This window comes from Canis aureus, chromosome 38, assembly GCF_053574225.1.
Source record: "Canis aureus isolate CA01 chromosome 38, VMU_Caureus_v.1.0, whole genome shotgun sequence".
Lineage (NCBI taxonomy): Eukaryota > Metazoa > Chordata > Mammalia > Carnivora > Canidae > Canis > Canis aureus.
Window position 1 is genome coordinate 11,850,989 of NC_135648.1, and position 20,328 is coordinate 11,871,316.

The 20,328-nt window shown below is 41.9% G+C and overlaps 1 protein-coding gene across 34 annotated transcripts in view; it reads left to right on the top strand.

Moving 5' to 3' along the window:
• ESRRG (estrogen related receptor gamma) overlaps nucleotides 1-20,328 on the top strand; it is a 616,791-nt gene that overhangs the window by 309,754 nt on the left and 286,709 nt on the right. For 19 of the 34 annotated variants that reach the window (XM_077887012.1, XM_077887013.1, XM_077887015.1 and 16 more), the window contains one exon: nucleotides 8,992-9,074. The exons of the other annotated variants lie outside the window; for them this stretch is intronic. The gene's annotated coding sequence lies outside the window, so the exon portion shown is untranslated. The remainder of the gene's footprint in view (nucleotides 1-8,991; nucleotides 9,075-20,328) is intronic. 34 annotated transcript variants of the gene reach the window in all.

Sequence of the window (20,328 nt, forward strand, 5' to 3'; positions counted from 1 at the left end):
ATTGCTTTTTTGGAAAATGGGCTAATTTGTAAACAAAAATGTTTGTGTATGTTTGTGTATATGTGTGTGTATTACACATATATTCTTTGTGCTGTCTATTGCTGGCGCACATATTGAGTACACCACTTGTCTCTTCATCAACCATATTGTGAGGCTCACCCTGGCCTGTCTCCTCCCTCATGCACTACCTTGCTATTTTTGATATTATTATATACAAGCTATATCCTTCCCAGCTGGACCCTTTCCAGACTTCTGCATCTTCTTCAAGACTTCCTATATAGAAACACTGACATATATGTCACTGCAAAGTCATAGAGGGATTGCTTTATGACACTGATGCTCTGAACATGCATGTTCAGCGGGTGGCTTGGCCCCTCAACGGCTCTGTTTGCATGACCACCGCTGTCATAAAGGATTCTGAGTTCCCAGGAACGGTTTTCAGGCAGGTGGTTGTGTCACAGTGCTTTCCTGTGAACTGAACTGTCCCCATCTTTTCCTCCTCCTCTCTCTCTCCTTCATTCCCTACACTCATCTTACTGAAGTTGGAGAAGAGAAACAAGATTTGAGGCCTGCCCAATTTGTCCTGACACAGAGAGATGCTTAGCTCAGTGGAGGCCAGCTGAGTGCCTGCCTGACATTTCAACAAAGTGTCTGCAGGGCTGCTGGCTCACTGGCCCTTCCCTCTGCCACCGCCTGGCTCCCGGAGAGCCCTGTCTACCTTGGAGCTCCTGTCTACCTTCCTGGAGAGGGGTGACATTCCCTCGGGCTTTGTCACTCAGTGTCTTGTTAGATCTGCTGATGAAGACACTGTTTATGACTCAGCCTTGGTTTTCTGCAAGAGGTGTTTGGGTGTGCTTAGGGGGCCCACAGAAAACATTCCTAGGGATGCTTTTATTGCTTTTATGGAGGAAAAAAAAATGCCCTATTTTCTGAACACATTGATTTGCCTTTTTTTTTTTTTTCCTTAAATGTCCAGAAAACATTTTGGATTCAGCACAAAAATGTTGCGATGGCCCAGTTTTCCTTAAATCCCTGATCTGCCAGATTGCAAACGACAGAAGTGTAACTCATCACACTGCTTCCTAGATGGGCTGGGTTTTGTCCCCAGGTCATTTTATTCCTTTTTTTTTTTTTTAAAAATGATGATGACCAGGGGCTTTTTTGGTTGTCTCTTACTCTGACAAAGATAAGACCTTAATTTAGTTCCGATATTACATATTACAATCTAAAAACAACACCAAACAGCCTTGTGTCATGGGAAAGAGTAGAATTTTAGAGCCTGAGTGAGATCAGGGCCTTGGCATAATTAATTATCCTTTCTAAGCCTTCTTGACTTACCATTAACATTTAGCAAGAGGCAGGGTTGGGAAGATGGGAACCACCTTGCAGGGCTGTTGTGAGGATTTAATGAGGTAATCTAGAAATTTAGCACAACATCTGTTATGTACGCACATAGACATGGAGCCGTGCAAACCAGCAGAGCACCTGCTATCTACTAGCCATGCAAGTTTCTTTTCTCCCGCCTCCCCTTCCTCTCTTTTTAACTTGTCTCCCTCTTTACTTCCCATTTGGGGGGGCGGGGTGGGAATTCTTATGATGTCATGCATACTGTTGTTATGGGCTGATGTATGGTTAGGTTGGTTTGGGGTCAGGAATAAATAATATTATAAGTAGATGGTTGCACTCGATTATTACCACCCCTGATGGTTAGTCTCCAAGTTGCTAATTTTAGGTTCACTGATGATGTCTCATCAAGACTCATCCAAGTTTCTAGTTGAGACAGGACTTATTTTCTGTCATTCCATTTTACCTGGATGTTGTCTCGCATCCTCTGTCACACCCAGAGGATGTGACATCTCATGTTATCAGTGATCCATGCTTTAGCTTTAGGGGAAGAATTATACCCAAACATAGGGAAGTCTAAGTTTTCTGGTCAGCAAAGCTCCAAAAACTTTTGGAACATATATAAATAATTCTCTAAATTGTCCCAGAGGAACTTGTCCCTGAAAGGAGTCTCATTTCAATCTTCGAGGGCTAGTGTAGGACAATCCCCATTGGAGGGATGTTGGTGAGTAATGTCTAAGATTTCATTCAATGCTAGGGCTCTGTGACTTTTTCATTCTAAAGTAGGAATGTGCCAAACACTCCTGCTGAGCTATGAAATTAGTAGATCTCATTTGTTGTCTATCCTCCTCATGTGCTGAGTTCATTATTATATTGGGGTTGGTATTACCCTGGCACCTCCAAAGTACTCAGCAATGGTTAGCTATGATTACCACTTAATGCTCGAGGTTTCTTAGGTAACCATTCTCATCTTGATTCTCTCTCCCTTGTCTATGCTCTTTGAAAACTATAGCCACAATTCCTTGTGTATTTTTACATTTTTCTTTTTTTTTTTTAAAGATTTTATTTATTTATTCATGATAGAGAGGCAGAGACACAGGCAGAGGGAGAAGCAGACTCCATGCAAGGAGCCTGATGCGGAACTCAATCCCGGGACTCCAGGATCACGCCTGGGCTGAAGGCAGGTGCTAACCCGCTGAGCCACCCAGGGATCCCCATATTTTTACATTTTTCTTGTATTTCTGGAAGACATTTTAGATTCAGAGGGGTGAAGAGTTTTACAGAGACTCCCTGTCTTCTCCCACCGAGCATAGTTGAGCCCGGCCTCCTTCCTGTCCAGTCTCTGTACTGCAGGCTTCCCCACCCTGCATTGCCCAGATGAGGTACCTGCATTCCAAAACAAAGAGACACAAAACATCATGCCCCATCCATTTAATGTTTTCCATGCTACATTTTAAAAAATCGTATTCAGTTCATTTAAACTAAAAAACAGTTCATCCATTTGTCCTCCACCCCACATTTCCTATGACCACCGGTCTATTCTCCATATCTATGAGCTTTTTTTTTTTTTTTAAGATTCTACATGTAAGAGAAATCATGCAATATTTGTCTTTCTCTGTCCTGACTTCTTTCACTTTGTATAATCCATCCATGTTGAGATCCATCCATGTTGTTGTAAATGGTAAGATTCGTTCTTTTTTATGGCTGAATTTTTTATTCTAATGTATATATTATATATATCATACATTCATCCACCGATGGACATCTTGGTTGTTTCTATATCTTGGCTATTGTGAATAATGCTGCAATGAAGATGGATGTATCTTTTCCAGTTAGTGTGTCCTTTTTCTTCAGTGAAGACTCAGAAGTGGAATTGCTGGATCGTATGGTAGTTCCATTTCAATTTTTTAAAGAACTTCCATACTGAGTGCCATTGGCCGAACCAACTTAATATTCGCACAAGGGTTTCTCTTTGCTCCACATCTTCACCAGCTCTTATGTCTTATCTCTTTATACCTGCCATTCTAACAGGTATTAAGTGATATCTCATTGGGGTTTTGATGTGCATTTCCCTGATGATTAGTGATGTTGAGCACCTTTTTATGTACCTGCTGACCATCTGTATGTCTTCTTTGGAAAAATTTCTACTCAGAGCATTTGTCCATTTTAAAATCAGATTGGTTGCTTTATCGCTGTTGAGTTGGATGAGTTCTTTGTATATTTTAGATGTTAGCTCCTTTTTAGATATATAATTTGCATGACTTTTCTCCCATTCCACAGGTTGCCTTTTCATTTTATTGATAGTTTCCTTTGCTGTATAGAAGCTTTTTAGGTTGGTGTAGTCCTACTTGTTTATTTTTGCTTTTGCTATCATATTTAAAAAGTCCTCATGCCACCTATGGTTTCTTCTAGGAGTTTTTTAGTTTCAGGTCTTAAGTTCAAGTCTTTGATCCATTTTGAGTTAATTTTTTATTTATGGTATAAGAAGGTGCTCCAGTTTTATTCTTTCACATGTAGCTATCCAATTTTCTGAACACCAATTATTGAAGAGACTGTCTTTTCCCCATTGTTATTCTTGGCTCCTCTGTTGTAAATTACCTGACTATGTATGTGTGGGCTTCTTTCTGGGCTTTCTCTTCCGTTCCATTGATCTGTGTGTCTGTCTTAATGATAGTATCACATTTTTAAAATTATGTTATTTTTATTTTGTTTAAAGATTTTACCTATGTAGTTTCGAGAGAGAGAGAAAGAGAGAGAGCATGGGTGGGTGCGGAGAGAGGGAGAGGGAGAAGCAGGCTCCCTGCTGACTGGGGAGCCTGATGCAGGACTCAGTGCGGGGCTTGATTCCAGGACCCTGACATCATGACCTGAGCCGAAGGCTACATTTAACTGAGTCACCCAGGTGCCCCCCAAACTTTTAAAATCATTATAACTCTGCCATAGAGTTTGAAATCAGGAAGCATGATGCCTCTGGCTTTGCTTTTTCTCAAGATTGCTTTAGGTGTTTGGGGTCTTTTGGGGTTTCACATAAATTTTAGGATTATTTGATCTAGTTCTGTGAAAAATGTAATTGGTATTTTGATAGGGATTGCATGTGTCTGTAGATGGCTTTGGGTAGTCTGAATGTTTTAACAATATTAATTCTCCCAATCCATGAGCACAAAGTATCTTTCCATTTATTTGTATCTTCTTCAATTTCTTCCTTTTTTTAAGTATTTGTAATAATAATAATAAAAAAAACTATGTTGAATAATGGAAACAAGTCAGGATGGAAAATCCAGTTTGCAAACTAAACTATTTCTAGGAGCAGGGTATTGTGTTTTCCTGTGACTCTTGAGGACCACTCTAATATGACTACAAGACACGAACCATATCTCAAGAAAAATGTTTGAGGAGTGTTGAACCCTAACACAAAAGCAGCAACCCATTTCTCACAGTAAGTTGTGGGATGTCCAGGAGTGGCTCCCTTACCTTTGCCAGGTAAAACAATACCATTGGGCAGTGAATAGAAGCACTAGAATCTTGGAACCTTCGACTGGTTCTCTAAACCAGAAGCTTGTTTACTAATATGCATGTCGAGCCCTGACTCAAGGCCACCATGAACTTGATTGCTAATTGTCAGTGACTGATTATGGGTACCTCCAGCATGCCTTCAACCTGAAGAAGACAGAAATACCGAATTGGTTCCTTAATCAAGAAGGTGGAATTGCCAGGTTATCGCATAAGAGGGGAAGCTGCAGACGAGTTACAGAGCCCTGGACTCACCGATAGGATTCCTTTACAGGCCCACAGGTGCCCATTATGCATTCTCTCTCTACCATAGTGAGGTAAAGGCAATAACATCATTTGATGATGGGTTTATTCTCTCCAAATTTCAAGATTGAAATAGAAAGACGACACCTGAATGTAATTCCCGGGGCAGGCGAGCGCCGTCCAGCCCTCACAGGATGCACAAAAGCCAGGGAAGCTCCAAAGAAGTCTATTAGGGGATTTGTTTCGTGGAGCCCAGGGTTTCTTCCATTCGAGTTTTACCCGATACTTAATTTAACTCCTCGAGTAATATAATACACTGGGGCAGGACTAGAGTGAGGTGGTGAGGTGAATGGTACTGCAGCCTGCACATTACCCTGACCTTGCAGCTGAGTATTAATTCGAAGTAGAGGAATTAAAATTGTCTATTCTTTTGCATTGTCATGCCTCACGTTGATAAGCACAAAGAAATGTAAATAAAAAAGACCTATTTCAAAACCTCCCCGTACCACCTTTTTGTTTTATGACAAAAGACAGTTAATTAACATACTAGCAGTAAGCAGCCTTCCCAAACTCATGCTAATTATGTATTCTGTTGACCGGGACGCTAGTCATAAGGTAATTGGCTTGCAGCAACATGACATTTCAAATCATCTCTTGAAATTACATCAAAAAGCCAGCCTGTTTTGTTTTGATAGGGGAACAATCAATTTGATAAGTGGTAACACAGCTCATTGTTTCACATTAATTAGACTAATTGCTCCATGTTAGCCTCTGAAATAGACAGAACTTGGAGAAGACAAAGGCTGCGGCCTTTAGCATGCAGCGCGTGTGATGTTCCACTTGCCTGCACAGACCGTAGGCAGAAAACAGAGCTGTTATAGGAGGCAGCCTTGCGGGAGGCAGGGTGTTAACAGTAGTTTGATGTGTTATGCTTAATACACTGGCTTTCAATTATAGCATCCAGGTTCCAAGTCCCACAGAGGAAAGAAAGGACGACTCTAAAGAACTGTTTCCCAGCTAACCAGGTTTGGGGTTTGAGGGAAGTTATAACAGCCTTGCAGTTCCTCTCCTTCAAAACCCATACACTTTTATGTCCCTGCCAGGGAGGCCCCACTAACATCCCTTTGTAGTACTCTGGGCATAAATGCCTTTAAAAACAGACCGAAGGTAAACAAACAAAGCCGAAACAAAACAAAATACCAAAAGGACCCAGGAAAATAAAATAAAATAAAATAAAATAAAATAAAATAAAATAAAATAAAAATAAAAAAGACTTTTTTTTTTTTTTTTCTGGGTCCCAGTGACACAACACAGTGTTTTAACGCACCGAGATGCAGGGAACTGTCATTTGGGGGAAATCTGACACTTGAGCCCTGCCAACGCCTTGCAGTTTGACAGGCCGTACCTCTGTTCATTCTCGAGACCACCAGTTGGGCCAAACTGGACGGTGTGATCTTTATGACAGCAGCACATGTCAGTCTCAGTTGGCTAGGAAGAGAATGCCCCTTGTGACCCCAGGCACGGACTCCTGATGCTCACACATAGGTTGGTGAGATCGCGTTACTGGACGGCTGATGCAATGGAACAGGGCTCCTTCCCAAGCAAAAGGCTGTCCAGGGCTTAAAAAAACCAGATGCACTGCCTCTGCCCCTCAGACGCTGTCTAGTTACCCACACACGACTTCGGATTATTGCAGGCTAACTAAAACGAACGTGCAAATCGGCGGGCGTGTGTGTGTGTGTGTGTGTGTGTGTGTGTGTGCCTCTTCCTGTCCCTACTGTTTTTATGTGTGAAGTGGGAATTAGTCTAAATATTTGATTCTGCGGTTGCAAATCACCAAATTCACTGTGGTTAGGCGGTAAATTATCTTGTTGGCTTTGGGCTGCATTTGACCTAAGAGGCAGAGTCCCAGACAGCAAGAGACTCTGCTAATTGCCACTGCAGCTCGATTCAAAGAATGGTTTGCACAGGTTCGTGGTGTGGAAAGGACTTTGGGTCTCTCACTAGTTTCTTCAGCTTCACCAAGAGTGGTGTGGTCTTTGAGCAGGAAGGACAGCAACATATAAACATAACAGTGTTTTCCTAAGATACACAGCCGCATTACACATCCCAAAATTGTAAGTATGATGTTCCTCCATTTGTAAATGCTTATGGGCTTTCATTGAAATTAGAGGGAAAAACGACGGTGAGATTTGGACCTGGCTTGGAAAATGAATTGGCAACGTTTAAACGAGATTGATTTGCTTCTGGGTACGAAGGCATCTCGGGCGGGGAAGGTGGGGGCATGCGGACATTGGTACCAAAGGGGAGCATTTCATGTCTTCTTTTTCTCCTTCCCTCAAAGGGATGATCCTTCTGCAGGAACTTCAAAGCCCAAATTTGCTCGGCAGGTTTAATTCGGTCATTTAAAAGAAAAAAAAAATCGTATGTGGTGTAGCAGAGGCGAGCAATTAAATGATTGCTCCTACAAGTTAATAAATCTTCAACAGCCTTTTAAAGAGGTACAAGGATTTGTGATGTAAGTGTGCTAATGTGCTGTTTTCCCCGTAAAATCCCAGGGTTTATTCAGAAGGTAAATGATGGGGAAGAAGAAGAAAAAAAAAAAAAAAGGACCAAGATTGAAGCCCCTTAACATTCAGCTTAAGTGCTGGTTCCACTTGCTTGAGCACAAGTTGGAAGCAGCTTTGTTAGGATTCCAGCCGGCGCCCTCGCTGTCACTACTGGTTCTTGTATAGTCAAGCCCCACTTGGAGCAGAGCAAATCTTTGCTCAGTTAAGCGAGCGTCAGTCACTGGTAAGCTTGGCTGCCGGCCCAGGGTTGTTAGGCTTTTCCATGCTACACCTGAATGAGATATTGACGAGCCATTGCTACCCAAACAGAGTTGAGAAACTGGCTAAAAAAATAAATAAATTAAATTGTCATGGGGCTGACAGAATGATTTTGAAAATGCAACTTGCACTTCCAGTGTACAAGCAGAACAAGGAGAGCGCTGCTGGCCTGCTGCGAGGCCGGTGTGCCGTTGGGTTGGTTGAATGGCTTTTCGTGCTCTCCTGACTCACCAGTGTGGATTTGGGATGGGGCTTGGGGTGGGAGGGGGGCAGGTGCTGACAGATTATAACCCCGAGTAGACCCTGCTTTGGCCTTGCTTCATTGCAATGGGCCTATCATCGACTTAACGAAAGCTTCCCAAAACAAAACGCTGGGGAAGGAATATAGTTAAGAGGCTTTGGGGTGAAGAGAAGGCTTTGACAGTAGGTAATTTCTGCTGAGCAGAAAAATTAGGATCAGAGAAAATCAGGGACAGAGTGGGGGAAAAAAAAGACATAAAGTAGGAATAGTTTTTAAGTAGGAATGGCTGGCCGAGCTATTAATCACAGAGTGCTCCGAGCCACAACAGGGCTTGTGTGAGGCCTGGTAAGACCAAAGGACAGAGGCTAAAGACTCTACAAAAGCCCCCACCTCGCCCCACGTGTGTGGGAGGGGTGACCTGTTCACATTGGCTTAAAAAAAAAAAAAAAAAAGATATAAAAACCCAAGGAGTTTTGGTAAATATTTAGAGTCTTTGTTTTTTTACTGTTGAGTCAATGTTGTGTTGTGATCATGGCAATGCTTGTTCTCCTAAAAAGTGGAAAAGCTGAATTTCACCCTTGGCAAACTGGTAGAGGGGGGAAGAGGTTCGGGGAGGGGAGAGCCCTCCGATGAACCTCTGAATGCTCTGGCAAGCCTTTGTCTCCAAAAACTATTAATTGGAGGTTTGCTGGGAGAAATCGGAAATTACTATAGGTTCTAAAGGTTTAATAACTTCTTTTAAAATAGATTCCGGGCTCTTGTAAGCGTGCATGTGCTATTTTAATGCATAATTTCTCATGGAAATTATGTGATTTCTCCTCCTAGCTGTGTCTGTATTGAAAAAAAGGACAGTTCGGAGCGTGCTGGCATTTTGCTCCCTCCACATCCAGCTCCCATTCCTACTAGAGGTAGGTGCTTGGGGGGACTCGGTGGGGTGGCGTGACTGGCATGGGGATCGGTGGCCCTTCCCGCTTCAATCTTTGACTCATGTCCAAAGCACACACCTGACTCCAGGACTCTGGACCATTGGGGCTCAGCCAAAGCCAAACCCCCCCATAGCAAAGAAATCCAAACACGCATTGACGGGTCAGCACCGAGGCAGGGCCACAGGCACAGAGGGAGATCTTCAACATCCCGAGCACCACCTTGCCCTCCAGCAGTTTACTCTCTTTGGTTTCAGGATCTGTAAGTGGGGGGTAGTAACATCTATGTCACAGGGTTGCTGGAAAAACATTAAGTGGAAGTAAAGCTCCTGGCCTGGTGCTTCATAGAAGCATGTATTAAGTGCTTTGTGGCAGGTCCTTTGAGAAATGCGGGTTGTTTGTAGTAATTTTTTTTTTTAAGATTTTATTTATTTATTCATGAGAGACACACAGAGAGAGACAGAGACACAAGCAGAGGGAGAAGAAGGCTCCATGCAGGGAGCCTGATGCAGGACTCCATCCCAGGACCCCAGGATCACGCCCTGAGCCAAAGGTGGACAGAGGTTCAACCTCTAAGCCACTCGGGTGTCCCTATTTGTCTGTAGTATTAAAGAAGAGGTGTAGACACTTGAAATTGTCTTCTAGTACACGCAGGGCAAGATGCATGGGTGCGTGGTCACCTGTGTGGCCACATAGACCCCTCTGCTCTGAAGGGCCCCACACTGGGTTTAATGTTCTGCTGTCCCCTTCTGCACATTCTTAATATTTTTTGAACAGGGAGCCCTACATTTCCATTTTGAATTGGGCCCCACAAACTGTCATTTGACTCTGCCTGCAATTTTTTTTTCTTTCTAGTGATACCTTTTATGGAATATTTTAAATTAGCATGTGACACTATCAGTCAACTGCTATCTAACTGCTCAGTTAATTCTTCTTTTTTTTTTTTTTCTTTTGTGCTGCTGTGACCTCCTCTCATGAATACCTGGCTCGCTCCACCCACCCTGCAGTTCTCCATGAGCAGTATTTAGTTAGCATCCCTACAGCTGAGTTCCTCTGCTCCCTAAGCAGAAAGACCCCTTCCTCGCCAGCACCCCCACGTCCCCACAGCGTCCTGGTGTACACCCAGTCTAACACTCCCCTTCTCAGTGCCCTGGACAGTAAGCTCGTTCAAGGGAAGACGCTTCCTCTTTTTCCAACCTGCTGCCTCCCACCATTCTGACTCATAGTTGGTATTGACACAACAAGTGAACGAACAAACCGATTACCAGAGCTTCCAAGAGCACAACGGACTCCTTGTCCTCTCACCTTTAAAAAATTATTTTTTTCTGCTTTCCTTTGGCAAAGTAGTTTTTGAGCAATGGATGCCTCACGTACATACAATAGGGACCAAATGGAAAAACAAGTTCAGGGTTGCCTCTGAGGTAGAAACCAGCTCCTAAACAAGAATCGGTGGGCAATTGAGTGGCTATCATTGGACACCACCCAGTCGAGAAAATGAAATGCTTTTTTGTAACTCCTGTTCTGTTGGATGGTATATGAAAACCCTGAAACTCTTGTTCCAAGGTCTTAAAGCATGTTTCTTCGGCACAGGGGTTTAGAAGCCTTTTAACACCTGGGCCCACAAGACAAAGGGGAACCTGTATAGGGATGGGTTCGATGGTGGGCAGAGCTAGGAGTCAGTAAATTTTGTTGAAATCAAATGCTAAAAAAAAAAAAAAAAAAAAGAAAAGAAAAGAAAAAAAAAAAGAAATCAGCTGCTACATTTTGTGAGCACATGCAGTTTTCTGAGGAGAAAGTCTCTGGCTTTCATGAGATCCTCAAAGGAGCCTCTGGACCAAAAGTAATTAAAGACCCCTGCTTTGGTATTTCAATTTGAGAAAATGATGTTTCTTTCTTATTAAAATAGAATACTGTCTATAATGACTTGTCATTATTAAAGGGATGCTTTCCTGACTTTTGACAGCCCCCTCACACATATACCCAGGCCAGTTAATCAACTGTAATTTTGAAAAAGTGTTTCTTAAATGGTCTCAAGTTGATTGAAGTACTTGCACTTGCTCTTCAAAGTTGTCCGCATTGCTTTCCTCCTTTTCTCTCCAGCCCACCTTCCTCCTGCTTTGGCCGGTTTTTCAGTGTTTCGAGGGGCACCAGGAAAGGGGAGTTCAGAAAGCTTGTGTGCCATTGGCTACTGGGTGGTGCATTTCTTTTGTTGTTCTGGGTTGTTTTTAGAATTCATATCATTGATGTGCTTGGGGCATTGGTGACAAGATGTTAATGGTTTCCTGACTGGGCAGACAGCTGTGTTGAGAGGTGTTAAGTTTTCAGTAAATTCATCTGTTTTATTAGTTCAAATTTACCTGCAATGTTTAGCTCATTTACAACTGAATTTGTGGTCTATTTTTTTTTTTTTCACCTTTAGCAGCTTTTGTTTCTTTCCTTTGTTTTCATGTAATTTCATTTGAAAAGTACGGAGATTCCTCCTTCCTTCCCTCCCCCCCCCCCCAAATAAGTTAGGGTGTCTTTACCTACAATAAACAAGGGTTTGGGAGGGTGCCCCTTCCTCAAGACCATGACGTGGTTCTAGGGCTACAGAAGTGATAATCCCCAATTACTAAAAATGGAATATTTGCAGTTATCATTGCAGATAAGTTCACCCAGTTTAATGGAAAGTTCTGGCATGGCATGGTTCTGTTTTGCTCCTCCTGGTTTGTGTTTGTGCTGAAGATGTGAGCTGTGCCAGAGGCGGGTAGAAGCAAAAGTTAGCCTCTTGATTGAGACGTTGCAAACTTCTCATTGATATAAAAACCTCAGTGTGATACTATATACCAATGTTCTTGGCTCTTTTTGTTGTTAAATATTGCCCATTTCCTCCTCCACTGAATTCTTGTTTGTCCTTCTACAGTCTGAATTAAGAAATCATTCATAACTTCTATGGACTAGTCTTCAGTTTGCTTATGTATGGATTCCCTCCCTTGCCTCCCTGTGTGAATTGGAAGCTCCTGGAAGACAAGGTCCCTCCTCCTTGTACCTGCCCATAAATCCTGGTGTGATGCCAGACCCACTGTTAATGCTTTTAAGTCCTCGCTGATTCAGTGATTACAACGGCCTCCTTCTATCCTGAGTAATCAAATCGGCCATTTAAGCTGTGATTCTGCAGACTTTGGCTGTGACTTTGGATTAAGCTCCTCGAGGCCGATTCCTTCCTGAAATACTTTCTAAGCATGGCAGAAACAGCAAGGTAGAGTCACTGGGTAATGGGGAGGAATGCTAGGCCAAGTTATGCTAATCCTGAATACGAAATATTTAGGATTGAAAACTCAGTTTCAGGCCGCCTAGGTGGCTCAGTTGACTGAGCATCTACCTTCAGCTCAGGTCATGATCTCAGGGTCCTGGGATTGAGCCCTGTATCAGGCTCCCTGCTCAGCAGAGGAGTCTGCTTCTCCTTCTCCCTCTGCCCCTCCCTCCTGCTCGTGCTCTCTGGCTCTCTCTCAAAATAAATAGAAATAAAATCTTAAAGAAAAAAAAAGAAAGAAAAAAAATCAGTTTCATATTTCTCAAAATTACTCACAGCACTTTTTGTGCCCATTGTCAGTTTTGTTTTTTTTTGTTTTTGTTTTTGTTTTTTTTTTTTTGGAAAAGGAGTGGGTATAGTGGTATAGGTTACAGAAGATACATAACATTTACTGAGTGATCTCTTGGGGAACACCATACTTAGGAGCTTATAGTCCTCTTGGACTAGCAAAGGATAATGGCTAAGAATATTAACCATTTAGGGCCAGAAAGGTATTGGAAATTATATAGCCATGCCTCCTCATTTTGTCAGTGAGGGGGTCAATTCCTCAGCTAATTTAGGTACTCTGTTCAAGAACATACGAGTAATATTATTAATAGCAAAATTACTATAAGCCGACACTTGTTTAAGTGCCTTGTGCTTATTAATTCATTACCTCATAATAGCTTCATGAGGTAGGTTTATGTTTATTTTTCTTTTGTAGATGAAGAAACTGATGTACAAAAAGATTAGATCAGTCACCCAAGATCTGATGTTTCTGGCTATCTCCAAAATCCATTTTTCTCCATCTCTACTGTCCGTGCATTAGGCCAAACTACCACTGCCTCCTATCTGGACTTCTTAGAGGGGCCTCCTCGCTGGTCATCCTGCATCCATTCTCACCACCTAGATAGATTCGGCCCTTGGAGGGCTTCATTTGAGACTCCAATCTGTGTGTGGTACTGCACTGCTGTCAGTGGCCACACATTGCTTGTAGGACTGTAGGAGGCAGCCCTTCCTGGTTTTCAGAAGCCCCTCTCATGCTCGCTCCCCTGCCTGTGATACTGGAGCACTTTCCCTATGCTCCCTCATGTGTCAGAACCTTGGCAGGTACCATATCTTGTACCCATTTTTCATGGTCTTACTTCTGCCCACCATTCAGATCCTACCTCAAAGGTCGCCACCTCAGGGAAACCTTCTCTGACTCCTTAGCTAAACCAAAAGCCACTATTTACAAGTCTTTGAGCCCTCAGGGACTGTATGGATTTGACTTAACATTGTGTTCCTAAAGCCAATACAATAGTTTCCCCATATTCACAGAAAATACATTTCAAGACCCTCAGTGAGTACCTGAAGCCACAGATAGTTCCAAACTCTATATATACTGTTTTTTTTTTCTTATACAGACATACCTATGATAAAGCTTAATTCATAAATTAGCACAGTAGGAGATTAATAACAATAATAATGAAATAGAACAACTATAACAATAGACTGTAATAAAGTTCTATGAATATAGTCTCTCTCACTCTTTTGAAATACCTCGTTGATTGCACTCATCCTTCTCGTGTTGATGTGAGATGATGAAATGCCTACCTGATAAGTGGGGTGAATGATGTAGGCATTGTGACGAAGTGTTAGGCTACTGTTGACCTTCTTTCTGACAATTCTTCAGAAGGAGGACCATCTGCTTTCAGACTGCAGGTGACCATGGGTAACTGAAACCAGAGGGAGCCAAACCAAGGATGAAGGTGGGGCCCCCTGTACAGTGCTGAGTGCATAGCTGACAATCAGCATTTGTCAAAGTGGGGAAGGAAAGGAGGAAGAAAGCCCTAAAGTGCTAGGAGTAATTCATTCTTGCCTTAGTCAAAAGAGTCAGGGCTTGGAGTTACGGTATCTGACTTGATTCTCACTGTACTGCTCACTTATTGGGAAAATGCATAAAATGGGAGCAAGGCATCTCTACATCAAGACTGATGCAGAGAAGAATTCCAGGTAATCTCTGTGGATCCTCTGACCTGAAGGAAGAGGAGCACAGCTCCCCACCTCAGGAGTGTGGGCTCTGCATAGTGACTTCTTTCTCAAAAGTACAGTGTGGAAAGAGGCATGGGAAAGAGTAACTTCACAGTGGATCTCTGCCAGGTGGATCAAGGTCAGGTTATCAACAGTGATAAGCCATGTTCATAGTATGTACCTTTGATATGATGTGATGAAAACACTTTACCTCTGAGGTCTTTCATCCCCAAGCCCATAACCCCAGTCTAATCATGAGAGAAACAGCAAACAAATCTCAAATTTACAAAATACCTGGCCAGTAACTCCTCAAACTGTCAAGGTCATCCAGAAACAAGGAAAGTCTGAGGAACTGTTATAATCAAGAAGGGCCAAAAAAGACAACAGCTAAATGTAATGTGATATCCTGGAAGAGATTCTGGAACAGAAAGGGGGTAGATAAAAATTTAGGAAATATGAATATTAAGTATGGAGTTAGTTTTGTCACTAGTAATACATCGATATTGCTTTATTAGTTGTGACAAATGTAACTCACCAACCTAAGATGTTACCAGTAGGAAAAACTGGGTGGGAAATATATGGATGGGAGTTCTCTTTTGCTATCTTTACAACTTTCCTGCAAATTTAAAATTATCCTAAAATAAAAGGTTTATTTTTTTTAAAAAAGTCATGCTGAGCTTTTGACATTGGATGACTGGGCAAATTAGTGGTGTAAAATAGCAGGGGGTCAACCACAAAGTCACTGGCTCTGAGCGTTTGGAAGTCAGTCATGTTGAGGGGGCTGGTGGTGAAACTAAGCTTCAGTGTTGAGGAGATGCCACATGCTGAGGAAGAGGGGGTTCCACAGAAGGTTAGGCAGGGAAAAGAAGGACGGGACATTGGATTGGAGCTAGAAGAGACAGTAGAGGCCAGTGAAGGATTTTTCAGGATTTGAAAAGATGTGTATTAATCCGTAGGAGAAGAAATTACTCAAATGCTTGTTTTATTCCTATTTAAGAGTGAGGATGAAATAGGTGATAGATGCATGGTTAGGGCTGTGGATGGGTTGGCTTTACTCTACGGTGATTTTGTAAGCCAATATTTTCACTTGAGAGAATCTCCAAATATTGGCATCTGTACGTCTTTTCTTTAGAACCTTCCATTTCTCATGAAGAGAGTCATCTGATGCCCCACCCCAGGGATATACAACTGCCTAGGGCGTTCTGGGAGTCCAGTGGGGAAGAGGGTGGGGTGGAATAGAGGCTTTCCTACAATTCCCTCATTTCCAGTAAGGGGTTTTGAGGCCACCTCTTCTTCCCGGACACCCCCCGCTCCTGGTATTGTGGTCCTTAGGATTTCTCTAGCTCGGTTTCTCCAAAGACAAAGTGAGGAGGAAGAGTGGATGCTGTGCTTTGTAAGGAGTAAGTAGAGGGTGTGAAGGACAGACTTTCAGCCAGCCCCACCTGATTTTAGCTGCGTGCCTTACCCCTGCCTTACACCAACGCCTGAGACCCAGTGCCCTTGATTCCTGAGCTTTTAGGGTGAAGAGTCCTGCATCTTGTTGTCCCACTTTGCTTGTGTTTACAGTTCACTTCCTGCGTGTCTCTTGACGAGATATTGCTCTACACTCTATGTTTCGACTTTGTGTATCGTGGTTCAGGTTTGGTATGTCTCCTATTTGCATCAAAAATGGAGAATATGAAAAAAATCGGGACTATGTTTCTGTTCCTCCTTGGTGTTTTATTGATACTTTCTGAGATGAAAGTGACAGAAGAGTCTTTATGTTTTTATGATCAAAATTTCAGAAGTCAACATTTAAAATCACCACTGTTTTCTTATATACATGTGTTCATGTTTTTTAAATATGTGTTTAAATTTAATGTATTACATAGTCTGAGTCTGATTATTTTAGTGAAAAGCAGAATGTAATTGAGGAACAGAACTGTCAAGTTTATTTTTCCAAGGAATGTGTTGGTTTATGGTTTAGTTTTTAGGGCGTATTACCTTATGCCTTTGGGGTAGTCTTCACATTTTTTGAGAAGTAAGCAGTCTTTGTCAAGTGATGGAAGAATCAAAGCTTGTTTTATTGAATGGTGGTTAACTGAACCTGAAGCCCTTTCTTGTACTACTCTCATTTGTTTTTTTTTTTCTCTTTTAATATTTTAGTAATTTTTTTAATGGCAAAAAAAAAAAAAAAAAGATTCCACTCTTGCCTCCTTGAGCTGCATTGATGTGTCAGCTAGTTAAGGGTGGAGGAAAGAAAGCCAGCTTTTCCTGAGTCTTTTCTTTCCTGGTAGAAGGAGAAGGCTGGAGATTACCCAGATTTGTGATCCCTAAAGATACAGCTCATGTAATCCAGGGAAATTATTTCCCAGTGAAATGTTGTCCTTTTCATTCATGCAATTTGAACTTTCTTTTGGTAAAACTTCAAGTGTGCTGAGCAAACCTTTGCTTTCTACTTTTCTACTCAGTGAACCCTTTCTACTATGCTCTGGAGTAATAATCCCAATAAGTCTCTCCCAGAGGAGATTATTGTCTAGGAAAAGGGGCTTAGTCAGTGGGGGAAAGAAAAATGTTGCCCTGTTAGTAAATGTCAGCTCAAACAAACACATCTCCTAAGAGATTTCCAAATGGATGCATCTTCATTTCTCAACATCATAATGGGATTATTTTACCCCTTCCTGTAACCTGTGTTTTCCCAGTAGGAATGTATTAGAATATGGGGGTGGGTGGACCTGGAGAGATGCTTCTACCATGAAGTATCTATCAGAATAGACCCTTACTCTGTGGAATACAGTTGCCACCTACAGAAGTGGGGAAGGTGTTTGGTCCCTGATTCTCCCTAAGCTGCCAAGTTAACAAGGGGATACTCACCGTTAGGAATATTCTCCCTAGATCTTATTGAGTATTACTCTACTGTCCCCTAAAACCCAAGACCTACAGCAGTTTATTTCTCTTAACTTACGTCAGCCTTTAATCTTTCCCATCATGCTGTCATGGCTTAGCTGGTGAGGCCAAGTTTTAGTTTGTAATCATGAATGCTTATAAGGCAGGAGGCCAAGGCTTCCTAAATTGCTCACTGAGCCTCATTGTAAATTTATATTGAACTCTTAATGGTGGGAGCATTAAAAAAATTGGAGCTTTTGAAAGGTGATCTCATTTCAGATTTTTTTTCTCTTCTATATTCTCTGGTTTAAACCACATTATTAAAAAAAAAAATTCCTTCATTAAGCAGAAGTCTGGATGTGTAATTGTCATTGAATTTACTTTAATGATAAAAACAGGAAGGAGATGATCATCATTCAGAAAACAGTTATTGGATCTGCTATGTCCTTAGGCACTCTGCTGAACCTCAAGATGAATAAGATATGGCTCCTATTCTCAAGTCAGTTAAAGACTAGAAGAAAAATAAAACCAAACCAAAAACTCTGTAGCACCTATTAGTAGGTATTCTGCTGCGTAACAAATGACCTGAAAACCTACTGGCTGAAAATAGCAAATTATCTGTTCTTTTCCCCAGTTTCTGAAAATGAGGAGTGTGGGGGCAGATTAGTTGGCTAGTCCTGGCCCAGGATCTCTCAAGAGCGTGCACTCAAGGTGTTGGCCAAGAGGGACGTCACCTGAAGGCTTGATGGGGCTAGAGGATCTGCCTCCATGTTCAGTCACATGGTTGCTGGCTGGGGGGTCTTGGTTTCTTACCACATGGGCCTCTCCCTGTGGCTGTTTGCAACATGGCAGCTGGCTTTCCCCAAAGCTTGTGATCAGAGAGAGAAGAAAAAGGACAAAACAGAAGCTGCAGTGTTTGTTGATAACTCAGTCTCTGCAGTGACATTCAGCACTCCTACTGTATTCTGTTGGCCACACGGACCGACCCTGGTACAATATGGGAGAAGCCTATGCGTGGGTATGAATATAAGAGGGGGGTGCTCACTGGGGGACAGCTTGGAGGCTTGCCACCACAGTCTTCCATCCAAATACTGACCTGCTCAGTTTCCAAGATTAGCAATGAAGAAGCATGATCAAAAAGATCTAATGATGTCAGCTAGCACCCTGGGAAGAAAAGGGCAGTAAAATTTAGAGATGGGGTGGCAGACATGGAGGATAGATATGGGCCAGCCAAAGGGACAGTGACCTCCAGTATCAGCCTAGGAAATCTGCTGTATAGAAATTCTGAGTGTCAGACATGATCCTGATTTTGCAAAGAAAGAGATTGAAGATTACTGATCATATTCCTATCAGCAGCAGATGAAGAGTGATTCTTTCACTAAGCGATCATGGCGCTTTATGAAAATTGAAATGGGAGCAGCATTTAAAAGGGGATAGACTGTATTTGAATGAGTCCGCGCTATGGCTCTTACGGTGTGGAATCAAAAATAACCACAGCTAAGCAGGTTTTTCTTTGTGTACCACTCTATTTATCAAAATGATGCAGTGTTTGTTGTAAGAATATCTAAGAAAAAATTTTGTCAGTGAAATAACAAAATTATTTCTTATTTGGACTGAAGCATCATGTTCTACTGCCTAGTGCTCTTCTTAATGATAGAATTATTTTACATAAAGAAGTCTACTAAATAGCATTTATTCAATCTGAGAAAATACAGCAAAGTCCTCTATGCATTTTTCTTGTTGCTCTATCGCAACTTTACTTCGAATATGTTAAGAGATACCTAAGCAGGTCCAATTTTTACCTCCCCTTGCTTCTGTATGTTTGTTTTTGAGGCATGATTGAGGGCTATATATATCTGAGGCAGCTTCTTTTCCCCTGGCCTTCCCCTGCTTTAACCTGGCAAAAACCTTGGGAATATATAGAGAGTAATAGCTAGAGGGAGAAGAAGAAATTACATCGGTATTACTTTCTAGTACTATACTTATGTTCAGACTCACTTCCGATCCTTGCTTAATTTAGGACTAGATCTAGGGAAATGGCCAGATATAGGACATAATATGAAATGAGATATTTAGCAAATCATGCATGGATGTCAAGACATAATAAATAACCCTGGCAACACATACTACTTGTCCTTGTGCATATGCCTCAGTGGGTCCTTTTGGTCTAATATTATTAAAATAATTCCATTTTAAATTTGATATTTAGATATATATGCTGCTGGTAAGGTGCACCGTTTATAGCAATGCCAGGAAAACTTGAGTTTTGAGCTTTAAATTTTTCATGTGTTTCTTATACTCGGAACAGAAAAGAAAATCTAGTTGACAGCAATGGCACTAACTGTGATTTTTTTTTAAGATTTTATTTATTTATTCATGAGACACACACACAGAGGCAGAGACACAGGCAGAGAGAGAAGCAGACTCCATGCAGGGAGCCCGATGTGGGACTCGATCCCAGGACTCCAGGATCAGGCCCTGGGCTGAAGGCAGGTGCCAAACCGCTGAGCCACTCAGGGATCCCCCAATTTGTTTTTTTTTTTGATTGGGGAAAAAAAAAAAGCAAGGGCTGGGTTCTTGGTCATGTGTTTTAGCAAGGTGTGTAATAGAGTACCTAGGCCTAAATTTCCTCCTCTGTAAAGCTATGTAGAACACCTAGCTGATTTATCAGGGTTCTTCTAACTCTAAAGTTTTATCAAAGACTTCTTTGTCTGACTATCTTTTGAATATGTGTAATTTTTATGTACCAATAGTATCCTAAAACTGATTTGCTTGTAAAATAAGTACAAGTTTACAAATCATCCATAACAAAAAGTTTCTTTATAAAAAGTGAATTTCTAGATTGCTCTTTTTTAAATTGTTTTTTTAAAGATTTTTATTTATTTATTTATTCATAGAGACACACACACACACACAGAGGCAGAGACACAGGCAGAGGGAGAAGCAGGCTCCATGCAGGGAGCCTGACGTGGGACTCGATCCTGGGCCTCCAGGATCACACCCCAAGCTGCAGGCGGCGCTAAACCGCTGCACCACAGGGGCTGCCCTGCTCTTACAAATACATCTTAGAATGTCTTTCTCTGGATCTAT